The sequence below is a fragment of the Equus przewalskii genome, chromosome 2, assembly GCF_037783145.1.
Source record: "Equus przewalskii isolate Varuska chromosome 2, EquPr2, whole genome shotgun sequence".
NCBI lineage: Eukaryota > Metazoa > Chordata > Mammalia > Perissodactyla > Equidae > Equus > Equus przewalskii.
In genome coordinates, this window is record NC_091832.1 from 40595109 (window position 1) to 40621241 (window position 26133).

The 26133-nt window shown below is 53.5% G+C and overlaps 1 protein-coding gene across 6 annotated transcripts in view; it reads left to right on the forward strand.

Annotated features, from left to right (window-relative positions):
- CASZ1 (castor zinc finger 1) overlaps nucleotides 1-26133 on the forward strand; it is a 150163-nt gene that overhangs the window by 20983 nt on the left and 103047 nt on the right. For 5 of the 6 annotated variants that reach the window (XM_070603442.1, XM_070603399.1, XM_070603393.1 and 2 more), the window contains exon 2: nucleotides 12608-12763. The gene's annotated coding sequence lies outside the window, so the exon portion shown is untranslated. Of the gene's footprint in view, nucleotides 1-12607; nucleotides 12764-26133 lie in introns of those variants that run through there. The other variant, XM_070603416.1, reaches the window with a different exon arrangement.

A 26133-nucleotide genomic window follows, 5' to 3' on the forward strand; every position in this document is an offset into this window, starting at 1 on the left:
TGCATAGGCGGTGGGGTTACACTCTGGGTAGATTTCAATCCAAAACTGTAATTACATCCAGGAGCAGACGGAAATGGGAAAAGAGGATTAGTGGTGTGGCCTACTTGGGCCCGGCGGTGAAGGTGGCACCAACCTCGGTGCTGGGATCATAGCTACGGGGGTTCACCCCCGACCACGCCGAGGAACGGCCAGCACCCTGGGCACCTCTTTTCTGCTCATCTCTTCTTACCTCTCCTCAAGCCATCTCTGGAGAGTTGACTCCCCTCTGAGCAGCCCCAGGGCTGCTCCCCACCCTCCCTGCTTCTTCTCAATGCTTGCTGTCACATGTCCACTCCAGCCTGGAATAGGAGGATGCTCCATTTTGATTGATTTGACTTTCTTTTCCATGTGGGCTATGTGTGTGTGTGTTGGGGAGAGGGTGACCCAAAGGACCCCAGTGGATTCGATTGCTCTCAGAGGTGGCCGCAGTAAACCCTGGAGGCTAGCCCCCCACCGCCTGCTGCTTTGTTCTGTTTGGTTTGGGGGAGCCTCTGGCCTGGTCCGTAGCACCTCCCGTTTCCCCTTTACTTGAGAGAAAGGTGGCCAGAACTCTTAGGTCTTTGGCCCACAAACTTCTGACCCTTCCTCCCATTCCACTCAGCGCCCTGGTTTGTGACAGTGGCATCCCCAAGTATTCTGAACCCCCGGCTCACCTTTCTCTTCTCCCTGCCCCCTTTCCCTGCACCTGTCAGCTGTTTCATTGACTGTCTGGCTTGGCTGCCACCCATCCTATCCTCCCAGGCCCCCTCCCCCTAGGCCCACACTCCCTCCCTTCCTGTCTCTGCCCACGTCTGTCTCTACCTGCCCGTCGCCGGCACACCTGAGGATCCGAGGCTGCCTAACGGAGTGCGGGGATGGTTCAGGGTGTTTACCAGACAGCCGGGATAAGGTATTAAATCCTGTTGCTGTCTTCCCAGGGCCAGGTTCCTCAGATGGTTTTCCAAATTCCTAATCTCGGTGCCCACATCCCTGCCCAGCTCATGTTTGATGGGAGCTTTCCTTTCCGATTGAAGCTGAACCGAGCAGGATCTGTCGTGGGGTTGGGTCTGGGTTCCCACCGGTGCATGATGACATGGAGGTCTAGCCCCTTCCTCTCTGGTTCTTCCTTCCTCTCCTCCTTCCTTTCTTTGGGAATCTTAGTGAGTAGGGGCCAGGATTCTGCCGCCAGGTGTTCTAGAGCCTTCTTGAGTGCCCCCCACCACCCCCCAGCCAGTGTGGTCATGAGGCCACCTGCTGTAATGGAGGAGACGGGGCCTGAGACTAGTCTTAGTGTCAGAGGCAAAGGAATCCCAGCGTGAAGATGGTCTGAGGTGGGAATGAGCAGGTAAACGACACAGCCCTTCCTGAGCCTGCCATTACGATTCTTCCCACTCAAAATAAAAATGGCCACTGTGGGGTTTTGCTCATCATGCTGAATACCTGGCTTGCCCCAGGAGAGAGTCCATAAAGCAGACCTGTTCCTCCGAGGAGTCTCTGCGTTGGTTTTGGAGATGACAGTGCGAGGGAGGAGGTGTGCTCCTGTCTGGCGCTTGGGGTGGACATCTGCCCTCGTTAAGCTGGCCTAGCCTCTGGGGTGACAGGAGAGCTCAGATGCTCCCTGGTGAACGGGGACATTGGGGCGCCTGGTGGTATCCACTCTTGATATGGGGCAGAGGCAGCTTCCAGGGGTCTCCCTACATCCGGGACTTGTCTACCCTTCCTGGGTTGGCTGGACTGAGCAGAGAGCAGGGAACTCTGTCCCCATCCTCAGCCTTCTCTCCCAGAAACTAGGCTAAAAGAGGCAAATTAGCTAACTTCCCTGACCACCCCGTCCCCGCCCCAGCTGGGAACTTTCTCTGAGGGGAGGAGAGGACTCTACACCAATGGTGGAAGCTTGGCCAATGGTGGCAGCCTGGGTCTACCCTTCTGGGGGTGCCTGGAACTGATGGCTGTGTCCTTTCCCCGGGCTGCCCTGTGACCTGGACAGACCCTTCTAATTTCAGCTTCCCTTTCCCTGGCTACAGGCTCCCTCCTCTTTCTCTCCTGTCCCTTCTCCTCCCTTCCTCCAGGCAACCAGAAGTCTCTTGGGTTTCACAACCCCGGAGCTTCCCTCTCTCTCCAGGTCTCCTCACCTCCTTCCTGCTCCGGCTACAGGTGCTGTGTCTCCACCCTCCCCCTGTTGCCTTGGCAGTCAGTGCTGCACTGGGCTTTCTTCTCTCCCTTCCTGAGCTCAGTGCACTGACAGGAGCGGAGGGCTCTCTGTGACCCAGCGGACGGGGGTTGGCAGCAGTGAGGCAGGACTGGGAACAGGGCAAGGGGCGCAAAAGCAGACTTCACGCTGGGTCCTCAGCCAGGACCCTCACCATTGAAGCTTCTTCCACGGTCGTACAAGCCGGGGCTCTGCAGGAGTCCTGGGTGCCAGGGTTCCCGATTTTATTTTGGGGTATACTTTTTCTAATATGTGTTGGGCAGGGATTAAGAAGTGGAATAGAAAAAAGAGGGCAAAGAAAATCTGGAAGATGACAGTTGGGCTGGTGAGGAGGAGGGGGAGGAGGGAAAAGGTGAAATGAATTCATTAGAAAAACTTGTTTACTGGTTTTGCTTAGGCGCCTCCATTTTAAAAGTCTACATTTACAATAAGTCGCTAATTAAAATACAAAATTAAGCAACAGCTATGTTTTTTTTTCCCTTACACTTTAATTGCATGATTTTTTGTGATGTAATTTCTGGAAACACCCAGTGTACCTCACGGGGCTGATTGTTTGATAAACTAGAAGCACCTGAAACCAACTCAAAAAATAAATATATAAATTCAAGGGGAACTTAAGGTAGATTGGAAATGACAGCGAACTGCAGACAGCAGGGAACCAAAAATCCATAATAATAATAAGAAAAAAACCTTTCTAAGTAAGGACGTTTATCCTGCCTACCCTGAAATCAGAACAATCTGTGCATCTCAGGGGGGGAAAAAAAGTTGCAATGGAAACCAGACCAAGTGGGGTAATCACTCCCTATCCCCCTCCCCCAAGTTGGTGCTATGGAAAAAAAGCAAGACAATTTAGGATTTTCCCCAATTCCATTTCTAGCTGGGCTCGGTACTTGCTGGGGCTTCTTTCACCAGGGACCTTTCAAAGGGAGCTTCTTGGTCCTCCTTGTTCTGAACGTAGATGCGGTCCCAAGAGGGGATGAACGGGGCGGTCTCTGTACCCCCGGGAAAACAAGCCTCTCCGTGCCCACAGAGGGCGGGCAGCGCGTCCCAGGCTTGGGCTGCTGGCCCAGAGTTCCCGGCTCTTCCAGAAGGTAGTGGGAAAGAGTGATACAAGGTAGGAATGATGTGCGTTGTCTTTTTCAGACAGCGCTGTGGACTCCTGCCTTCTTTAAGATGCGGACCAGGGTGCTGATTGCAAAACGGCTGAGAAACCTGTCAAGAATGGACTCCAGGGTGGGGCTGGGAGGAAACTGGATCCCACTAGCAGCCTGGCTGCTGGAGAATTCCAGGCCCAGCGTCGTTGGTGGGCCCCGGGCCTCCTGAGTGCTGGGCATCTGGACAGGAGGAGGATGAGGGACAGAGGGGACCCGTGACCGCACTGACGTCTTTTTCCGGCCAAAAGCTAGAGGCCCAGTTGGCTGGGGCCCCCATAAGCCTCTCTCTGTACTCTCCTCCTGGGGAGAAAGGATTTGCTTCTTTTTAGAGTCTTTTTAAGAAATACATTTCTCCCTGATTATCTCATACTAATGGCTCTTTGGAAAATACAAACAAGTGTTAAGAAAACAGTTTAAAAATATGTAATGTTACATGTAAATATGTAATGTTGTACACATATGTATATGTATGTAGTTGTTAGAAGTGTGGGTTGGGGGCTGGCCTGGTGGCTCAGCAGTTAAGTGCGCACATACCGCTTCGGCGGCCCAGGGTTTGCCGGTTCGGATCCCAGGTGCGGACATGGTGCCGCTTGGCAAGCCATGCTGTGGTAGGCATCCCACATATAAAGTAGAGGAAGATGGGCACAGATGTGAGCTCAGGGCCAGTCTTCCTCAGCAAAAAGAGGAGGATTGGCAGCAGATGTTAGCTCAGGGCTAATCTTCCTCAAAAAAAAAAAAAAAGTATGGGTTAGGGGAACAGAGAGACCTGGGTTTGAACCCCAGCTTTGCCACTCAGCCGTGTGAGTTGGGGTAAGTTATTTAACATTGCTGAACCTCAGTTTCCTCATCTATGAAGTGGGGATTATGATCATATGCGTCTTGGAGGGTGGTGAGGACTCAGTGTGATGATCGATATAAAATATTGAGCACAGAGTCTGGCACAGAGCTCACTTAAACATTAACTATTTCTGTTATTGTAGTTAATAATGATTATTCCACTGCCTTGAGATAGTAGGCTTTTTAATTTTTTATTAAGAATTTCTTTTTACATCAGTGAAATTCTCTATCTAACCCTGTGCTGTCCAATACGGTAGCCTTTAGCCACATGTGGCTATTTAAACTTAAATTAACTAAAATAAAAAATTCGGTTCCACAGACATACCTGCCACATTTCTTTCTTTTTAAATTTATTTTAAAAATTAATTTTATTATTTTTTATTACAGTAAGATTGATTTATAACATTATATAAATTTCAGGTGTACATTATTATATTTCGATTTCTGTGTAGATTACATCATGTTCACCACCCAAAGACTACCATCCATCATCATACACATGTGCCCAGTCACCCCTTTCAACCTCCTCACTCCCCCCTTCCCCTCTGGTAACCACCAATCCAGTCTCTGTCTCTATGTGTTTGTTTGCTATTGTTTTTATGTTCTATTTATGAGTGAGATCATATGATATTTGACTTTCTCCCTCTGACTTATTTCACTTAGCATAATACCCTCAACGTCCATCCATGTTGTCACAAATGGCCAGATTTCATCATTTTTTATGGCTGAGTAGTATTCTATTGTGTATATATACTGCATCTTCTTTATCCATTTGTCCCTTGACGGGCACCTAGGTTGCTTCCCTGACACATTTCAAGTGCTCAGTAGCCACATGTGGCCAGTGGCTGCTGTACCGGACAGCACTGAAAGTTCTCCTGAACAGCGTCCTGAACAATAGAGTCATCTAAGTTTTTTCACTTAATTTCCTGCTTTCCATAAATATCTGTTAACAGCTGCATAGTAGTCCACGATGTGGCTGAATCACACTTCCTATTGATTTGAGTCTTTGTTCCTGGGATGTCGGAGCATCTTCTGGGCCCTGATTGGGTGTTGCCCGTCCTGGCACTGGCGTTGTGGTGCTCTCTGATTGGTGCCAGGCAGCAAGGGATTCTGGGAGGAGCAGGGCCTTGTCTGCTGAATGGCTCCCAGTGGTGGTGCCAGGGGAAGGTGGGGGAAGCAAGCTCCACCCTGACGGCCCTGGCATAGCGGGAGGGGGCTGTCTCCTTCCAGCCCCCGGTGTGTGGGCTCATCCCCACTCTTCACCTCACAGGGCAGAGACTGGGAAGAGGAGGCATGTGCTTGAGGAAGTAAAAATGAGCAATAGTGACTCACCCTCCACTGACCCGAGGGTCCCAGGTATACCTTGGAGCTTCCCAGGCAGCCCCCGGGAGCCCCTAGGGAGCAGGTGGCCTTTCTTGGTGGGGAGAGAATGCCATGGTGGGGGGCTGGCCTGGCTCCCCAAGGTCTGCATGGGCCTCCAGATCCTTGTGTAGGTCTTCAGGCTCCCAGGAGGGCCCTGGCTGAAGACAGTTGTGTGATGCCAGGGTAGGGGTACTGGGGTCCTAGGTCAGGGGACAGCTCCAGGAAGACTCTGCCATGACGGGTGACCATCCTGTGAGTGGAGTTGGTGGAGTGACTGTTGGCTGAAGTGATGCTGGGTTGTGGCCGGAGCCTCTTCTCCGCCTGGGCAGTCCACACCCTCCTCGGGTGGCCCAGGGCACAGCTCTGGGTCGGGGGCTATGGGCAGGGCAGGCTGGGAAGTAATCCCTGGGGCAGTGGGCAAGACAGATAGGGAGAGCCAAAACCGGACCTGCTGATGTGGCCCTTTCTGCTCGCAGCGGATCATAAAATATGGCTCAGATTTTCATTACGGGCTCTATCGATTATCTTCTGGGACGGATGAATTATAGAGAACATTAAATTTTTTTAAAAAAGCAAGTGAGAGAGGAAATATCTGAATGAGTTTGGGTGGTCGATGGCAGAAAGGGCTGAGCCACCAAGCCTGTGTGGCCTCTGTCTCCAAGCAGGGTGAGAACCAGACCGCTCAGGGCAGGCAGCCTCTGACTCCAGCTCTCAGCCTCCTGGGCCTCCCGCACCTCCCTGGGCCTGGCCTTGCATTAGGGGCAGCCTGTGCTCCCCTTGGCTGTGCCTTGTCCCTTCTAGGGATCTGCCTAGGTTCTGGGAAGGCAAACAGTTGGTTGTTCATGGGGTTCTGACCCAGAAATAGGACCTTTTCCAGGCTTTAGGCCTCTGTTGCTGGGAGGTGGGCCCCTAGCTCTGCTCTTTTTCCTCCAGGGAGCTTCTGATTCTTGAGGACATTGCTGGTCTCCTGGGGTCAGGACTGAGACGGGGACTCCTGAGGAATGTGGGCACCCAGGTCTGTTGGCCATCTCAGCTTTTCTCTGCTCCTTGTTCCTCCCATCCCCAGTCACTGGCTCAGAGGATTTCCGTTTCCCTTTCTAAGCTTGCAAAAGATGGGGTCCCACTGCTGTGCATCTAAGTCCTATCTGGAAAGAGAACCCCTGGAAGCCCATCCCTCCCTTGCTTCCTCCCCACCCCCTTCCTTCTCCCTCTCCTTGCCAAGCAGTATGGTGCATAGGTGTCAGATGGGCCTGGATTCAAATCACTTCCCAGTGTGTGACCTTGGGTGGGTCACATCCCTCTCTGCGTCTTATCCTCAACTATCCAGTTGAGATAATAACCTACCTCCTTAGGTTCTTGTGATGATTATATGTATTAATGTATTAAAGTCCTCAGTGTGTAGTGCTTAATAAACGTGAGCTGTTATTATTTTCCTCCTCTACAGAGTCTGGAAACCTTTCCTCTTTCTTTTCATTTGGCCTTTGACTTTGTTTATGAAATGGTTATAGTTCACACTGTGTGCCAGGTACTTTTCTCAGCATGCTACAAATAGTACATCTTTTTCATCCTCATGACCGTATGCGGGAGGAACTATTATTATCTCCATTTTACTGATGGGAAAACTGAGGCACAGAGAGGTTAAAGTAATTTGCCCAGGGTTACACAGCTTATAAGTGGCCACTAATACCTGGCAGTCTGGCTCCAAAGCTTATATATTAAGCCATTATGGCATGCTGTCCTAGTGATCTGGTGGGGTGGCATGTGTATGTGCGTGTGAGCATGTGCGCAAGCATGTGTGTGCTCACACATGTTCCAACAGCCCTGCCCTTGTGGTGGTTTCCATCTGACCCCTCTTCCTGACCCTCCACCTGATAGGGCTCCCTCAGGTCATCAGCAACGCGAGCATTTTCTGGGGCCCTGTTCTGGGTGGAGTGTGTCTCCCCACCCCCATGCCATCACCCCGGCTTCACCTAGGCTACTGTGAAAAGGTGGTGGTTTCCATGGATATCCGTCTCCCTCTGGAGACACGCCCTTTTTTGTATAGCTCTGTTCCCTGGAGTTGATTGTTTTTGGCACACCGCTCAGCAAACTCATCCAACAATTAAAAAGGGGGAGGGGTGGAACAAAAAGGGAGAGATAGTAAGTGTGGGCTGAGTGACATGCAGGAGGGGCCTCTGGGGTGTGGGTCTTCTCTCTGTCCCCTCTTGGCAGCAGGACAGCACCTTAGGTGTAGAAAGGCCACATAACCAGCTGGCCAGGAGTTTCGCTTCCAGAGTTCTGAAAATTCAGAACTCCACGTTTCCTTCCATTTGAGCTGTGTTCTTGCCCCGTTTATTTCTCCTTCAGAAATCTAAAGCCCATTCTCGGAGCCATCTCCAGAGGCCACCTGAAGCCGTGGGATGCCAGCTTGGACCGATTTGAATATTTGCCGCCCTTGTTTTGGTTAATTGTGTATGTGTTTGCTCTGCTTGTGTACCATCAAATACCTGGTGCGTTGGGCGTACCCGTCGTAGGCTGTGTGAGATCACAGATGAAAAATGCAGTGAAAAACACTTTCGTGCCACAACACATCATGTTGGATTTTTGTATTAAGATGTGGATTTTTTTATTGTTTTTTTTTTTCCTCCTTTTCCATACAGCCCTGAAGTTGGGCAATGCGCACGTCTGTGTTTTTGTTTTCACTCCAGGTGGTTTATGAAATCTGCTCATTAGGGCTCTGTCCTCTCCCCACCCAGGCCTGCTCTTCCACCTCTTTCTCCTCTTGGATGTAGATCTTTTTCCTCCACCCGCCCCCCCCCCCCCCCCAGTCTCCTCTCCTTTGGAGGGATGATGGGTGCTCGCTCACATTCACCCAGGTGAAAATCAGGGGTTTGTGTGGGCCTGCTTCTCAGTCCTGCATCTCTGAAGCAGACGTTCATTGCAGTAGGAGATCCCGATGTAAGGGAGGTGGCAGAAATCTCTGCGGCCCCCACTGCACCCCACCCCAGGATAAAGCTCCCTAGCTTGCCCGTTGTCTGGAGAGAAGAAATGGAAGCTGTTCCACCCCCATAGGCCCTCCTGACTTAGAATGGCCCTCTCCTGAGTGGCCTTCTTGTCCCCGTCCCCTCAGATGACAGACAGCGATGGTTGGCTCAGTCCCTTCACCCTCCAGGAGGCCGTGCCCACAGCTGTGACCCTGTTTACCAGGGAGCTTTGGGGGTTCCTCCTACTCACCGGGTGCGCCACCATAGGCCTCGCCTTCCCCTACACACAGCCCAGCCAGAAGGAAGCACCTGAGCGCGGCCTTTGCCCCCCGCCAGTTGAGATCTCCGGGTGCTTTCTGGTGGCTCCACGGGCCTTGATGGAGACCCGGCTGGAGGGCAGGAGAACTGAGGTTCAGGAGGGGAAATAGCATTAGGTGTCGGGGGGTGCTGAGATCAGGGGTGGGGACGAAGAGGGGCTTTTTTTTTTATCGAGGTCACACTGGTTTATAACATTACGTAAATTTCAGGTGAACATCATATTTCAGATTCTGTATAGACTGCATCGTGTTCACCACCAAAGAGGAACTTTTAAGTGAGTTTGGCTTTGGAGCCCGTCAGCCCCGAGTCCAGGCCTGGCTCCAGCACTTGCGAGCTGTGTGACCTTTGGCAAGTCACTTTGTATCTCTGTGCCTGCCCTCCCTAATCTATCCACAGGGATCCTAATCCTTCCTACTTCTTATTATAAAAATTCGGTGAGATCACGCATATACAGCACTCAGCATGGTGCTTGGCGGATAGAAGCCATCCAGTTAATTAACATCATTCCTTCTCATGTAGATCTATTGGCAGAGGGTGAAAACCATTCAGGCAGGTGGTGTGCCCTCCACTCCCAGCATGCCCCCTGGCACATAGTAGGTGCTCAGTCAACTCATATTGGACTCAGTTGGAGGAGGATCAAGTAACTAAGAAGTCCTCCTGAACCTGAAAGTTATTAATTCGTGGTGCTAATGGAGGAGTGGGGAGAGACCAAGACGCAGGTTGGGGCTTAGGGGAAGTAAGCAGAATGGAGAGTGAAAATAGCCAATGGAGTGTTCTTTCGGGGGAGAGGGCTGAAGCTGCGCCAGGCCCATCTAATTCTGACATGAAATCAGGGACCAGTTCAGTTCCACAAACACTTACGCTACCCACTGTGGGCCAGCTGTTGTGCTAAATGCTGGGGATACAAAGATAATTAAGACCTGGTCTGTGCCCTTGAGGAGTTAAAAATCCAATGGTGGAGACAGATTCATGAGCAAATGACTTTAGTCTAGGATGGACTTAAATGCCACAATGATTGCTGCACCAGGAGCAGAGTAGAGGGGCATATGGGCCTGCTTGAGGTAGCTTTGGAAGGTTACCTTGAAGAGACTTGGAAGAAGAGGGTGGTGGTAGGTGAGAGCGTTTCTGTTAACAACTTTCGCATTTCTTGTTGCTCCCCCAGCACATCGGCTAGGTAGGCGGGAAGGAGGTGTTAGCTTCACCTGATGGGTGAGGACACTGGGCCCTAGGGAGATCAGGTGTCTTGTCCAAGGGCCTACGGTGAGTTAGTTGCAGAACTGGGACTCAGACCCACATCTTCTGATTTGCCACCCAGTATTATTCCTGTAACTGCGTGTGGCTTTTCACTCCTTCCCCCTGGAGCTGCTGTCCAGAGACCTCTGTCCTCTGGGCTCTGCACCTACTGACCAGGATTCCTGCTGCAGCCACGGCCCCGGGGCCTGGGCTGTGGGAGGGCTCCATCCATGGTACGCCCTGGGACCTGTGCCCTGGTTTGGTAAATGGGTCAGGCCACTTGGTTGGGGATAGTTCCAGAGCAAGGCCACACCCTGGCAGGGCTGGAGGATGGCAGGAATGGGGAAGACTGAGGAGGAGGAGGGGGAGGCCTGGCTACACCCTTTGTTCGGTTGCTCTTGCTGCCAAAGCTGAGAAGCTCCCTCTGCCCTGGGAAGGCCCCTCCCTCGGCTGGACCAGGCCAGACGAGGGCCCCACCAGGGCCTAGAACACCCTCTTTCCCCATAACTGGAACCCCCTGTGAACCAGGATGTAAGACCCTGGTATCATCCACACTCGCCATTTGTGTGTGGTCAGACGATGGTCTTTCCTAGCTCCTTGCCAGGATCAGGGAGATGGGAGAGTTTCTCTTGACCTTTTCTCTGGGCAAATGTGCATGTCTGGAAGGGGGAATGTCAGTGGCCTGTGTAAGATGCTGACTTTCAAGTGGGGCAGAGGTTGTTCTGATGGGATGTTGGAGTAGAGCCCCCAGCAGAAGAGTGCTCTGGAGGTGTGGAGCTGCAGGTGGTCCAAGGCACCCCTTCCTCTAGCTCAGAGATACTTGGTTGGTGGATGGGCTGCCCAAGGCTTTGGGGATTCCAGACCAACAGGCAGGGGTGTGTCAGAGCCCAGAGGAGTGAGTCTCCCAGTGGCCCTGAAGTTCCCATTAAAGTGTTTTTTCCTCTTTTTTGAAGAAAAAAATACTCCCAAACTGGAAAACAAAGGAAATCCACTTCCCCCAAATCACACGAAACTCACATTAGGGGCCTGGCGGGAATCCATGGAAACCAGGAAACCCGCTGTTAACCCTGTATAGTGCTGAAGGGTGGGGTGGGAGCTGGGCTGATCTGAGGCCCGGACCACTGTCACTGGCCCTCCCTGATGGCTTACCCCAGGGAGCTGGCCTCGGTGGCATTGCCCCAGAGCAGAGGTGGGTGGAGCTGATGCTGGAAGCCCTCACCTTGACAGCACCAGCTCCCCCCTCCAGTCGTAGCCCAACCTTGGGAGGCAGGAGAGGAGAGGTTCATGCACCCCAGGGAGGCCCAGGGGATCCGAGGGCTGGGCCAAGTTGGAGAACCTGCCGGGCAGCTGCCCACACCATGCCACACTGTGGAGTCAGGGCCGAGCCCACTCACACACTTCGGGATCACGCAGGCGCTGTGGATGCTGCAATTCCCCAGCCGAGGGGGAAGGAAAGGACCGGAATTTCAGCCACCACCCTCCCTGATGCTAGCCCCATATGCAGGCTGGGTATGAGTGAGGACAGAGAGCCCCCTCTGGGTTCCCTGCGCCCCACTCTACGCATCCAGGAGGCTGGACCTCCAGGCCTGGGAGGTCATGCGCCGAGGTTGGGCGGTGTGTTGGTATTTGCACGCACATGGGCTAATTTTTCTAAAAAGGCTGAAAATATTTACAGGTTTGAAGTTGAAATGCAAACAGGAAAAGCCCTTTAAAAAGTGAGTGTAGTGGATATTCAAAACAGGAATCACCATGGAAACACCACAATATTTGCTTAAATTGACACAAAGGTTGCTGGTAGCAGGGCACCAACTTTCTTTGGCCACATTTTTTTGGCCCAACACCTATCACAAATGAATCTCAGTAGCCCCCTTGCGGGTGTGTGCGTGCCTCCTCTTTTCTCTTTCACGGGATGAAATGGCACAGGACCAGCGTGGAGTGGGGAAAGGAAAAGAGAAGAAACCAAACTCACTATCCTAGGTAGCTGCTAAGACACCTGTTGATTCTGTTTTTAGAGACTCCCATAAGGCCACCGGGGGTCATGGGAGCGCTGGGAGCAGCCCGAGGGAAAGTCTGGCGGGAGAGGGAGGTTGGGGAGCCCAAGGGTTGGTTCAGTTGTGTGGGTCTGATATGGTTTCCAGTATTGGCCTGATCCATGGGCAGGCTGACCTTTCACCCGAGGTACCAAGCCTTGGGTGTGATCACTCTGTTGTTACCTGGGGTGGCACCTGATTGGCCTGTTGTTTCTACCTATTTGATTCTTTTATTAGGTACAACAACTACATAGCAATTGGCTAATAATTGTGCAAAGGGCACATTGGTTGTAGGGTCAAGCATGGCACACACCACAGCAGTGCCATCTGGTGATTGGCAGGCAGGGTCTGAGAATCTCTTACCTTGCTGGCTGGTTACTGTGCAGGTGTTGGAACCATACCCTCCAATGTCCTCCTCTCTGGAGTAGCTTTGTGGGTCTCAGTTGTAGTCTGGTAACGTGTTTTCGTTTCTCATTTTGGTAGACAGACAGACCTTGCTGACTGAAGGCAAAGACCCTCTCCACCCCACCTGCCCTTCCAGCTGTCACGGCCATCAACCCCTCCTGTAGAAGGAGGTCCTGCAGCTCCAGTGGTCTGCGTTGGAATGGACTTTGGACCCCGGCCTCTTGGGATGCAAAGGTAGCTGCTCCCGATTCCCAAGATATCACTAGGAAATGTGGCTAGGGTCTCTGGTTGGCCAGCTTGGGGGTTCCTCCTTAGGGGAAGGACTGCGTAGGCTGTTCTCACTGAGTTCTGACCTGGGTGGTGGTAGCTCAGGCACCCCAGGTGAAAGTGAGAAAAGAGCCCTGGCCTTGCAATGGGACACCTGTATACTGGCCATGGCTTCGCTGTTGACTCACTTTCTCCCCTCTGGATCTGTTTCCCCACCCGTAAAGTAAAGAGATTGCAAAACTGACCTTTAAGAATCCTCCCAGCATTACTATTGTATGACATTGAATGGTGCCAACAGCATACAGGTATTCCAGGTGAGGCCTGAGCCCTAGCAGACAGCACTCCTGGAGCTAAGCATCGGGTCATTTCTGAACATCATCTCTGGGAACGGTAGGTCCAGCCCATCAGCGTGTCCAGAGGCTGCTGCTCTGCTCTGAGCTCATGTGTGACTTCTTGGGGCTCTCTTGGTGGTCCTCCAGCCCAGGCAGAACCCTCCTTAAAGGAGAAGCCACAGGGTGTGTTGATCCAGGCTCAGAAATTGCCCCTGGCCATAAGGCAGGTCACTTTTGCCTGGGATTGGTAGTCTGTGGGGCTGGTACTGTCAGATATTTACCTGCAGGTATCAAACGAGGCAGTTCTTAGGGTGGGAGGTTGACACATAACAGGTAACTTACCACATATTGGTCATTGTTCAGTATTCTCTTAAGATCCTGAGGGAATCAGCCCAGTGAGGTTGGGTGTTCACAAAGTGGAGGGGCAAGGTCTTGGGGCAGGGGCTGAGGCTGAGGGCCTAGAGAACAGGTGGACCGGCAGGGCTGGGGGCCAGTCCTCCTGAGTGTGTCAGATGGGAGTCAGCAGCCCTGGCTCACTCACCTGCACTCTTCCTCCCCATGGGCACCATGGGCAGGTATGTCCTGCCTCTCCCTCCGTGGCCAGGCTTTGCAGCTCTGGACTTTGAACTTGCAGAGAGGAAGCACTTGCAGAAATGGGTGACTTGGTGCCCACTGGGGTTTGAGAGGTTCTCAAAGCTGCAGACTTACTTCATTTTGGGCCATGCCACCTTAGGGACTAGCAGAAGCCCTGAATCCAGCCCAAGGATTTGCAAATCAGATGTAAATGTGGCCTTGGTTTGCTGTGGCAGAGCAACCATGTGGCTGAGACTCTTCTTCCTGGTGTCCAGAATGCAATCACACTCCAGGAATTGGTCCAGCCACACTTAAGATGTGCTGCTGTTGTCCCTTGATGGCGGTGGGGCTGTGTAGACTGCTGGTTGTGCAGCCATCTTGTTGGGTTGGCACCAGCACCTGTACATGTCTACACCCTCCCGGGCTCTTCTTGCCTGACTCTGCTTCCTCGATGATCATGGGTCCTGGGCAGGCAGGCCCATACATCTTTGAGCCTCTGGATGGTCTCCCTGGCCCCGCCTGTGCCCTGTGCATGAGCAGGTTGCCAAAGTGCCTGCAGAGCTCCCTTTGAGGGGGGAACATTTGCCTCTTCTGTTCTCAGTGGCAGGCTTTTTGTTTTCTTCATTCCCTCGGCAAAACATACCCATTAGTTTTTCCCTTTTTGAACTCTCCATTCACTGTTGACTCCTAAGGGCCATGCTAGCTGGGATTTGCACCTGGCATAGGGTATGGGCTCCATGGGTCCTGTGGGACTCCCGCATCCTGGCATTGGCCGTTTTGGGCTTGATAATGAAGCTTGGGAACTCCGAGGGCTCCAAGTGGGAATGCCGTGGCTGAGCCCCTCCTTGCTCACCTAGCCCTTTCTAGGTACTGAGTTTGGCCACAGGCTGGGGTCTTCTGTGGCAGGGCTGATCCGTGGTCCCAGAGGTGTCCTGTCTTAGCACACCAGAGTGTGGACAACGGGGCAAGTCCGTGCTTGGGCCTTGTCTGCAGGCCTGATCCTGTCTGGCTCAGATTCTCCCCATTTCTGGCTATGCCGCAGAAGATCTGGTTATATTTATTCAGCAGTTACAGAGGGCCTAGTGTCTGCCAATCACAGAGTGGACAAGACAGCCCCGGCTCTCACGGAGTTCTGGTTGGGCAAGTGGACAATAAACAAACCCACAGAAAGGAACAAGGAAACCATTAGTGCAGAATGGACATAGGATGAGGAGGTGGGAAGTGGCTGGACAGTCAGAGGAGGCCTCTTTGAGGAGGTGACGGTTAGCTGAGATCGAAAGAAAGGAAGTAGACAGCTATCTGAAGAGCTGTCAGAAGAATACTCCACAAAGAGAGAACAGCTAGTTTAGAGGTGCTGAGGTGGGATAAGCTCAGTACATTTGGTGAACAGAAAGAAGGTCCCAGTGGCTGGAAGGTGGACAGGGCGGGGGCTAGGGTATGTAGGGGAAGTTGGGATTATATTTTTTGGGTGACAGGAAGCCGCTGGAAGATTTTAAGCAGGAAGGTAAAGTCATCTGATTTGTGTTTTAAAAAGATGGAGTGAGAGGCTATGGCTGAGATGAGGTGGTGGAAATGGAGAGAAAGGAGCAGAGTCCGTGTGTTAAGAGGGTGAGTGAATTGAAGGGGCAAAGACCCCTGATGTGTGGCCCTGCGTCTTCTCCTCCCTCTTGTGCCCCTAGCCCAACAGTGCCAGGAACGATCTGTGGCTTTCTGAGGCTAACGTCTTGTGGATTAGCAGAGAAGCACCATCCTGGTTGCTAAGAAAGCTCGTTTGAGGGGGTTGGGCACCTCTTGGTCATCACCACGTGGAGGGAAGGTCAGAGGCCTGCTCGTCTCCAGCACTGTTTCCAGTAGGGACTTCTGAGCTCACTATCCTTTTGGCCCTAAGATTCTGCACCGAAGCCTGTTTTGTGCCTTTGCTCCATGGGGTCTATGCTGGGTCTGAGGGTGGGCCTAGAACCTCATATAGTTCCTATCTCTGTGACTTTAAATATGAAGTGTGTTCTCAGGGGCTGAGCTTCTGTGCATCTTCCCCTGTGCGCCCCAATACACACAACCCCAGTTGATTAGTTTTGAGGGCTGAAAAATGGGTTTGTCTAAGACCTCCTCATTTCCACGGGGCCAGATTAGCCTCCATCCCAGCTCATGGGCAGAGATCCTAGTAGCCTTTCCACGTGGAAAGTCTTTCCATGATTCACAGTGTGAATTGCCACAGGTACCCTGTCGGATTTTACCTGGGCCACTGTCACTTTTTCCAGAGCCTCTGACACAAGGCTCCGTTTTCCTGGGTCCTGGTATCATCTGCTTGGGCCGGGACGGGACAGGCAATCCCAGCAACAATACTGTAACAGCGAAGCGATCCCTGAGCCCCCTGGGCAGCGCTGTGCAACCCAAATAGCAAGCCAGAGGCCTGGCTGGAGCGAGCGTGAAGCTGTCACAGCTGGCTGCGGGGCCCCAGTGAGTACTTACCCGTGCTGGCAACATATTCCCAGCCATATGGGCCAACTCAGCCCTCCAGGGAAGCTCAGGAGGCCTGACCTCCAAGGGGAGTGACAGGAGGGAGCAGAAGGGCAGGCTGGCGACATCTTGCAGGAGGTGGCAGGGAAGTCCCAAGCGTGCAGCTGGTGCCTCTGCCTGGCTCTGAGGGGATGTCAGCCAGTCTTCCTGGGTGTGTCTGCTGGCATCAAACACTGGGCTGAGCCCTGGGGGTGGGCGTATCTGGGTGGGCAGGTGTGTGTGTCTGCGCATGCATGGGTGGCTCTTCTGCTTTCTGCCCCAATGGCCTGCACTAGATCCATGGCCTTCACTCATACTGGACTGGACAGTTCTAACTCCATCCTCCAGGGCTTTGATTTGATGTGGGGCTGGCCCCTCCAGAGCGCACAGCTGGGGTCAGGGTATGAAGGGGCGGGATCAGGAGAGGGAGGTACTAGCTGAGGGGAGTGGGGGCCCAAGTCCTCTGCCACCCCTGGGTGACGCTGTGCTTGCGAGGATGAATGGACTCCAAGGTCACAGCCCCTTTGGGCTGGGCAGAGATGTGGCAGGGAGATGGTTTGGAGTTACTGATCTTTCTGGTTTCTAATCTGTGTGAAAATTCTGCCTGATGTTGCTGACCACCCCGGGCCTCCTTCCTCAGTTCTGCCTCATGCCTCCTGCCTTCCTAGCAGAGTGGGGAAGCCCCTGGATTTGACCAGGTTCAGACCCAAGGGGAGAGGGATTGGGAAGGGCTGGAAGCACCAGCCCTGCCTGGAGCTACCAAGGGACCTCTCCTCATTTGGTGACATGGTTGCTCCAAAGGGGACAGTGGCCCATGGCTTTGGGGGGGTTAACGTCTTTTGGATGAGGGGAGAAGCACTTCTGCCTTGCCTCTGTCCCCATGACCTTGGAGCCTCCACGGGGAGAACATGCTGGTGTTGGAGAAGCGGCGTCAGGTTTCGCACGTGTGGCTGTGACTGTGTCGTCTTCCCTTGCAGATCTTCAGGCTACGCCTGTTCTGTCATTTCCAGCTTCCTCTGGCCTCTTTTATTCTAGAATCAGCCTAGGTATAAACCTGGTCCAGGTGAACATCTTTTAGCTCAGGGGACACCACACCGAGGCATGAGGCAGTGAGTGGGGAGACCCTTGTAACTCCACCTTCAGCGGAACCCTTGGAAGGCCGCCCCCCTGGGCCGCCCCACACCGCTAGCTGCTTGTTCTCTGTTAAATCAGCTCTGGGTGTCTTCCTCACCTTCACTCACCACCCAAGTTTTCTTTCTGGTTTGGTTTCTTGGCCCCTTGGGAGCAGGAGCCTTTCCTGACCCTGAGCCTTATGGTAGCCTGGGGTTGGGACCCCTGTGGCCAGGGCATGTGAGAGAAGGGAACGTGTAATTAATCACTAGTTTCTCCTCCAGAAATGCTAATCGGGAAAAGCAATTAAAAGCAACTTTTTTCCCTTAGTAATCTGTGTTAAGAGCTGGTAATGAAGTTTAGGGCCGTTGTGACTCAATATTTCAGCTTCACCGACTCAAGTCAAAACAATCCAAACCCAGGAGTTTGCCAGCAGCTGAGCTGGGCCTGGGCAGCAGCTGGGAATCTCGGCGTTCCCTCACCTCACCGTCGTCCCACTCCGTGCTGCTTCCTGGGCAGAGAGAGTAGCTGTCCCAGCTGATAGCAGAGGGTCTGGGTGGCACAGAGATGGGTCCCCTAGGACATCCCTCAGGAGACCCACAACCTGACAGTGCAACTTAGGGAAAAGCTAGTGTGGGGGCAGAGCTGGGGAAGGATGGGATCAAATAGGGTTGTGGGGAGGAGACAGGTGCCTGGGGAGCCCACCAGGGTGGGCCAGGGCCCAGCCACCTGGGGTTCAGAGCCAGCAGAGTGGTGGTCCAGATCCTGACCCCAAACCTCTGGTCATTCATTCTTTGTTTTCATTCATTCATCGAGCATTACTGAGAGACACTGCAAACTGGACCTGGAACTCAGCAGTGAACAAACAAGGCCAGAATTCCTGTCCTTGTGGAGTCTGTGTTTTAGTAGAGGGAGGCAAATGGTCAATACCGTAAAGAAAGTATAAGTTAGATGGAGCTGTGTGTCCAGGAAAAAACTAAGGTAGGTCTGGAGGATAGAATAGGGAGTGTGTGTGGTGGGGGGAGGTGGGTGGGTGGTTTGTAATTTTAGGTGTGGCGTGGGGGAAGGCATCACTGAGATGGTGACATTTGGATAAGGACAGAGGAGGTGAGGGAGCAAGCCACCCTAATTATCTGGGAGAAGAGTCTTCCCGTCAGGAGGGAAAGCAAGTGTGAGCTCCCAGAGGCAAGAGCCCCCCAGAGGTGTTGGAGGACAGTGAGGGAGGCATGTGTGGCTGGAGTAGAGCGAGTAGGGGGGATGCCATGTGAGGTCAAGGGGGTTGGGGGCAGGGGCCCACACATCCTGCAGGCCTTGTAGCCATTGTGAGAACTCAGGCTTTTACCCGGAGTAAAATAAGAAGCTTTCTGAAGAGTTCTGAGTGACATGATCTGATTAGGCGCAAGCTCTTTATTAAAAAGCAAGACCCAACTGTTGCCGACTCCTCCTCGCCCAATCCCTTTTGTGGCCGAATCTAGGTGCGTCTGCACCCACCTGTCCTGCTGATGTGCTCTCTCGAGGAGGCAAGAGCAGTGTTGCGGGTCCGTTGGAAATCACTCTGCCCCAGCCTCTGCCTGTTCCCCCAGGCCCACCTTGGGGAACAGTTCAGAAACAGGATCTTGTCACTTTAAGCAGCCCCCCGCCCGGCTTCCCTGGCCTGCTTTATCTGAAGTCCAAGCGCATGTTGTTCCAGGACCGATCCGCTTTAGCTAATTAATAATCTGACAGGAGCCACCCAGGGGATTAGCCGCTGAGCTGAGCTCCACCAAGCCCCAGCAAATGAGCCCTGTACTCCTTGGGGACATGGAGGTGACTTTGGGGGGTGCAGGGAGAGGAGACCCCCACAGGTGAGCCATAGCATTGACCAGCGAGGGGAGAGAGCAGGCAGGGGGACAGTTATGAGAAGAGCCTCTTGAAAGGAGACTGCTGTCCCAAGATGGGCAGGGATCTCCGCTCTCCCTCACGGCCCCTCCCAGTCCTGCTGGCCCACCAGAAACCATCCCCACCTGCCAGGTTTACCTGCTGAGGAGCCGGGATAAGGTTGCTAGATTTGACAAATAAAAATACAGGATGCCCAGTGAAATTTGAGTTTCAGATAAACGGCAAATACTTTCTAGTGTAAGTATGTTCCATGCAGTATCTGGGATACACTTACACTACAAAACCATTTGCTGTTTATCTGAAATTCAACTTTTGCCAGTTGTCCTGCATTTTCTCTGGCAACCCTGAGTGTGGAGGGCCAGGCTGCAGGGCACCCTCCCGAGAACAGCCAGGAGCTCCCTCTGGAAGAGGCAGCACCCTTGGGGAGTTGCTTGGGGACTTGGCCAGCAGGGCGGAGCTGGGGCATGGTGACCTCCACTGCCACGGTACAGGGAGAGGAGGATGGAACAAAGGTCAGCCGCTTGCCAATCTCCAACCTATATGGGAGCCCAGGTGGCCCTTGGATGAGTAGAGTCCAAGTCTCATCCCGAAGGTCTGTGGCCTCCCAGCTGGGGAGCAAGTCCCAGGGCCACCTCCTCAAGGTGAGGCTGGTGTCTCGGAGGAGTTTGGGGCCTCTCCTGAGGGGAAGGCCTGAAGCTCCTGGGGTAATGTGGATTAGGTGGTCATCTGCTGAGGGCATCACTCTGAACCCAGGGAGAGGCTGGCAAGGATGGCCCACTGTGTAGGAGGGGGCCAGGCTAGGTCATGCACAAGGTCAGGGACAACAGCCTGCTGTGCAGGGCCGCCCCCATGTTTGAGGCCTCTGGGCACTGGACAGAAATACCGTTCTGCCAGCCTCTCTGTACCTGCCCCCAAGGCTGCCGCGGAGCCCCGTGCCTGCTTCTCAGAGAGGTCTGGACTGCCTGGGATGTCATTCCACGGGTAAGGAGGGGTGGTCTTTATTGGAAAACTTGATAAAGGTCCTTACTGCTTCCTCTCGTGACCCTTCTCACCCCGGCTCCATTCCCAGTGGTCAGGGAGCTCAGGGCAGCCAGAGGGGCCTGCTGCCAGCTGGTGGTAGTCCAGCCTCCTGCAGCCAAGGGGCCTGATGCCAGGCGGGCACTGCCCCTGAGGTGGGAGCTCTTGCTCCTGCTCTGTTCTCTAGGAGTTAACAGCATCCTGTGCCCTGGGAGGCCTCGTCTCCCCCAGCCCTGGGCTGCCCTCCTCCCAGCCTTTCCCGGCACAGCCAGCTGGGGAGTCTTGTGGTGGGAGCAGAAGGGGGCTGGGGGTGCCGAGCCGGTGGGATCCTCTTCCGCTTCCCGGGCTCTCAGCCTCTTCCCCAGCGTGCCCGGCGGTTTGGCCCTGTTTTGAGAGCCGTCTGCTGCCCGTGCTGCCTCTGACCGACATCGTTAGCGTGGGTATTTATATTTCATTAACGACATTAAGCCCAAATGGCATTAAAAGCAAAGCTGGTGATAAATAGCTTATTAATAAACAGGGAGTGCTCCATGCTGCCTGGCCTCTCCCAGCCCCGGCGTTAACCCTTGCTGCCCTAGATAAATATGCTTCACCCCAAAGATCATCCCCTTAAGATGGGCCCTGAAGAGCCAGTCACGTGTCCTCATTCTCCTGGCTACTCTGAGGTCAGTGCCTTTTGGATCCCGTGCTGGCCGGTTCTGGGCCACTCAGGCTCACGAAACCTGGCCAGACCCCTTGCAGCTTTTAATCAAATCTTCATTATCCTCTCCTCACTAGTTTTGATTCTGAGCATAAAGAATTCAGGAAATGTGGCTTTTCTAGGCTTATAAGCTCAGATCTTCCCCATTACTTTGTGGCTCTGTCTGAAAGGAGGCTCCTAGAATATTCAGAATCAAAAAGAGAGACGCTCATGAAAATGATAACAACGGTAATAATCCCAGCTAACGTTTACTGAGCGCTAACTGTGAGCGGGCCTTCTGCTGATTGCTCCACCCACAGCAGCCCTTGAATGCTCCTGGCGACCCCAGGGATCGTCCAGCTCAGGCTCATTTTATAAGTGGGAAAAGTGATGCCCAGACAAGTGAAGCAGGTTCACCAGCTGGAGTCCACATCACAGAGCTGTTAGTGCTGGGGTGTTGTGCAGCCTCCTCTAAAGCAGGACCACTTGCAGACGGGGCCATTTCCGGCTTCTGGGCCTCAGACCTGCCAGGGCCTCTCAGCTGTGGCTCCAGCCTTAACTGGAGCTCCCTGCCCTTGGGACCCCGCCACTTTGTTATGCAATGCTGCTGCCTGGGTGAGTGTGCCCACACAGGCTGGCCCCCCAGAGGGCACAGCCATGCACCTTGCAGGCCACCACCCCGCCTAGGACATGGAGGTGCCAAGAGAGAGCCACTGGGAGTGTTCATGGTGCTACAGAGGCCCCAACGAGCTTCTGCTTCTGGCTGGAGCAGCTTCTATGTGGTACCCTCCTGGGGTCGGGGGACCAGCCAGGCCTTGATTATTTAGGGTTTTATGTTAGTGTTTCTTGGATCTAGGACCATCTCTTAACATTTCCAAGAAATAGGGACAGAGTCAGCCCGGAGTTTTCCCCCACCCTAGCTTCCTAGCTGAATTTCTGAGGGCAAGAAGAGAAACTGGAGCCTTGTCTAAACTTTGGCCCCACTTAGAACTTTCATCCTTGCAAACCTGAACCAGAGTTCTCATTATCCTCCCTGTCCATTTGGGGCTGTCTGGGCTCAGGCCTGCCTGCAGGGGGAGAAGGGACTCTCTTGGGGTTTTGCAATATAGACGCGGAAAATGGAGGGGGAGCATAAGGTGACAATGCTGTGTGGTTCCAAGGGAGGATGGGGGTAGAGGGCATGTCGCTGAGACCATCTGATTGTGTCTGGTGAGCACTCGGGGAAGACGGAGAGCCAATTAATTAGCAGGACTCCTGCTGCCTCTGCCAGGGCCTGGACTGCTTCTCCCAACCCATTCCCAGGCTGGGAAGGAAGCTGGAAAGCAGTGGCCATAGGGCTCCTTGTCCGAGAGGAATTCTAGTTCTCATCCTGTTGGATGGAAGCCTGACACCCCCACAGAGAAAAGCAAGCAGGAGGGGGGCCAGCAGGGAGGCCCCACCCGACTGACATGGCGATATGGGGGCTGCCTCGGAAGGCTTGATTCACACTCCCTTCTCCTCCTGGGGAGACCTTCTGATGTGCTCTGGCCGTACAGGCCTTGGCCATCAGGGCATGGTGGGTGGCTGGGAATGGAGTCCTGCTTTTCACCTACATTACTCTTTGAGTGCACAAGGCATGTGCATTAAATCAGGGACCAGAGGACCAAATACAGGAGCAACCAGCGGGGAGGGGCCAGCCAGGCCTGCCACTGCCTAGAACTAGTGAGCAGACCGGAGAACCAATTGGGAGGAAGGTACAGTGGAGTGGACCCAGCAACCAGGCCAACCCAAGTTGCAGCCAGGCCCACTGTTTTATAGAGGTGTGGCCGTCACTTCACCATACTTAGCCTTAGTGTCCTCTTCTGTAAAATGGGCACAATAGTACCTTCTTTGCAGGATGTGGTCTCTAGAGTGTCCACAACAAGGCTCGGGACCCTTAGATGCTGAATGAGGGCTAGTTGCTGCCCTTGTTGCTTTTAGGCCTGCTCCTCATCTGTTGCTAACATTCTGTTTGAGAAACAGGAAAGGAAATGATAAAGAATACAGTGTGTATGGCAGAGCCCAGCCTGCCGCTCCACTGGGAAGTAGTTGCAGCAGCAGGTGAGGGTGGGTTTCTGGAGCACATCCTCCTATGCTAGGCTTGGCGGGGTGGGGGCAGAGGAGAGCCCTTGAGAGGGGAGCACAGCACACCCCACTCTCAGTGAGTGCCCATTCTGGAAGGGGAGCCAGGTGTAGATGTGACAACTCTCGTCCCAGCAGCTGTGGGGAAGCAGAAGACAGGGTCTTCTGCATGGTTGTCCCTGCTGCCTTTGGTGCCAGCTGCAGGGAGGCAGGGTCTCCCTCTCCCACACTTGGATGTGTCCACTTGTAAGGGACAGGGCTTTGGTCGTGAGCCCACCTCACCATCCTGTCGCTCTGCAAAGGTGGGGACTGGGACGGCAGCTTCTGCTTCCTCGCTTAACGTGGGCCAAGATGTGTTTTACTCCTGGGTTCTTCCCCCGATGTCAGGGGGGTTGCCTCTCTTCTGCCATTGGGACCTGGCTGTTGTTTTAACATCAACAGAGACCATTGCTTCTGCCACGTGTGGTCCATGCTGGTCTTGGCACTTAGCGAGACCCCCCGCCCATGAAATTTGATTGGCCCACTGGGTTGCGTCTGTTTATATGAGAAGTGAGAGTATGGACACCCTCCCTCTGCAGACCCCCACCTTCTCAAGGACAGCTTCCTGTCTTCTTCCCAGCCCCACCCTTAGTCGAACATCCCCACTGTTCGCCAAAGGCCAGAGGCTGGGCAGGGGCTTGGGAACGGGTCATGGGGTGGCTGGTGCCACCTGGAGTGAAGAGTCTGTGTGTGTTTCCCTTACCTTGGTGGAATGGCGCAGCGAATGGGGGTTTCTGTCACATACTACTTGTCACCCTAAGGGTTTCTAAGATTGCATTCCTGGTTAGGAGAACCATGTGGGGTGAAGCTTTGGGGGCATGTGTTTTGGCCACAGGATCTTAGAGCCACCGACCTCCACATGGGCCCAGGAGAAGGAGCTGGGGGTCATAGCCCGAAGACAGCTCCAGGGAGTGAGACAAGAGCTGTGTGGGTAGCAGCGGCTAAGGAGCCAGGCCTTGTGGCTTGATGGGTAGATCTCTCAGTGGGTCAGAGGCCTCTCCAGACCCAAAGCTTCTCCTTTCCTGGCTCCCTTGCCTCCAGGGCTGGTAGAAATAGCTCATATTCTCCTTGGCCCCGTGGCACCCTGACATCAGGCCAGCCTCCACGGACTGGGGCATAGGGAGGCCCTGGGAGAAGGACAAGGACCAAAGCTAGCCCTCGCTTGGGTGTGAAGTGTTGTCTTGGCTCTGTGCCTGCCCCCACGATGGGCAGTGCCAGCCTGTTCAGTGGGCACGAAAATGCCTGCCACAGGCAAAGGTAATCTCTGTCTGAAGCCACTGGACTTGGGAAGGGGGAGGGGTCACATGCATATTCCCTCCTTGGGGAGCCTTATTCTACTTTCATTTTCTTTCTGCCACTATTTTTTCTTGGGGTCTAATTAAAGACTGGGAGCCGTTTACAGCCTGTGGTTGGCTTTTTATTTGGGTCCTTGGCAATTACCTCTTGCCCTAAAATAAGTTTCGATGGAAGAGGGGTAGGATTTTTCTTTTTGGCCAAGTTCTCAGCTTTAATTTTGCCGTGTATATGTGTGTATGTGTGTGATATGGAGTGTAAAAGGCCTTTCCTTCCTCCCTTTTCCAAATCCTGGCTACATCTCCTCCTTCTCATTGTCCCCATCTCAAGTGTCCTGTGGCCAAGGCTGAGCCTAGACAGCAGGAACAGTGTGTCCTCAGCCTTGCTCTGCCCCCAGGCAGCTCTGTGACAACAGGCAGGTCATCTGTTGACTCTGCCCCAGTTTCTTCACCTGTGAATGGGGCCAGCCATGCTGGGCATGCCCAAGGCTTCCCACCGCACTGCTCTGGAGGCAGAACTCTTGCCACAGCGGGGCAGGTCATCCCTGGGGTGGGAGGAAATCACCATCAACATGAACAGGCCTCCATTTCCCCTCTTGGTCAACACACCTGGCATTTGAATAGGAGCGTGTAATCGTGTTCCCAGAGCTCTTTCCCCGATTTCCCGTCGCAGTTCTCCTGGCCACCCTGAGAGCAAGTGTGATCACTCTGCTTTATAGATGAGGTTCCCTGCAGCCAGAGATAATTAGTGGCTTTTCTGATGTGACTTGGTTTATAGGGGACAGAGCCTTGGGGTTCAAACCTGGGTCGTCTGATCTTCCAAAACCCACACCAGGACCAGCTACATAATTTGCAGGGCCCAGTGAAAAATGAAAATGCAGGGCCCCTTATTCTAAAATTATTAAGAATTTCATGACAGCGACAGCAGGGCATTGAACAAAGCATGTGCCCTTCTATCGTGGGACCCTGTGTGACTCTGTGGGTTCCTGCACAGGAGGCTGGCCTTGCCCACCAGCTCCTTGATTCCTCTTCTCCTCTTTTCCTCTGTTCCCACCTGTGTGGCAAGGGGCAGGGCAGTTAAATAGGGGCTCCTGTGCTCTGTGTCCCTGGCTTCTGTGGCTCTCTCCTGCAGAGGGAGGGGATTCTTGCTTCTCCCGCTTCTTGGCCTGTCCTGCCTCATCCTGCCTTGTGAGAAACACTGTGCCTTAGCACAGCGTGGGCTTTCTGGGGTTTCCTGAGCCTCTTAGGGCCCTCCAGGCCTCTTTAAGGCTGCCTGAGACTTTAGGTCAGTCAGAGGTGAGGAAATAAAAAAAACGGACAAAGAGGACTTGGTAATCACTCTCTTTCCTTGGGGTGGAGGGTGAAGGTTTTTGGGGATTGATCCTTTCAGTCACATTCAGGAGCTCTATGCCATCTCTATTTGCCAAGTAGAAGCAGGTGATGACCTGCCAAAATATCCAGGTCAGGCTGGGCTCTGATTGCTATGCTTGGGGTAGAAGGTCAGGCGGCCTTTCCTTGGGCTAACCTGGAAACCTCCTAGCTGGTTGTTGGGGACTTGGAGAAGCTATGGAATCTTGTGGGGTTCATGGAAATTTCCCGGTAATGGATGGGTTGATAGAACATATGGTCGGTTATGTGTCCACGTGTCCACTGGTGTGTATTTGCCTTCTGGTGAGGACATAGCTCTCTGTGTGCCTGGCAGCTATTTAAATAAGAGCTGTCAGGATGAATGGCTCTCGCTGGCTTCCCCGGACAGAGAGGCCTTTGCCTGCCCATCTGGGACCATGTTCCCTTGTTAGTACATGCCTGCCCCTGGCACCC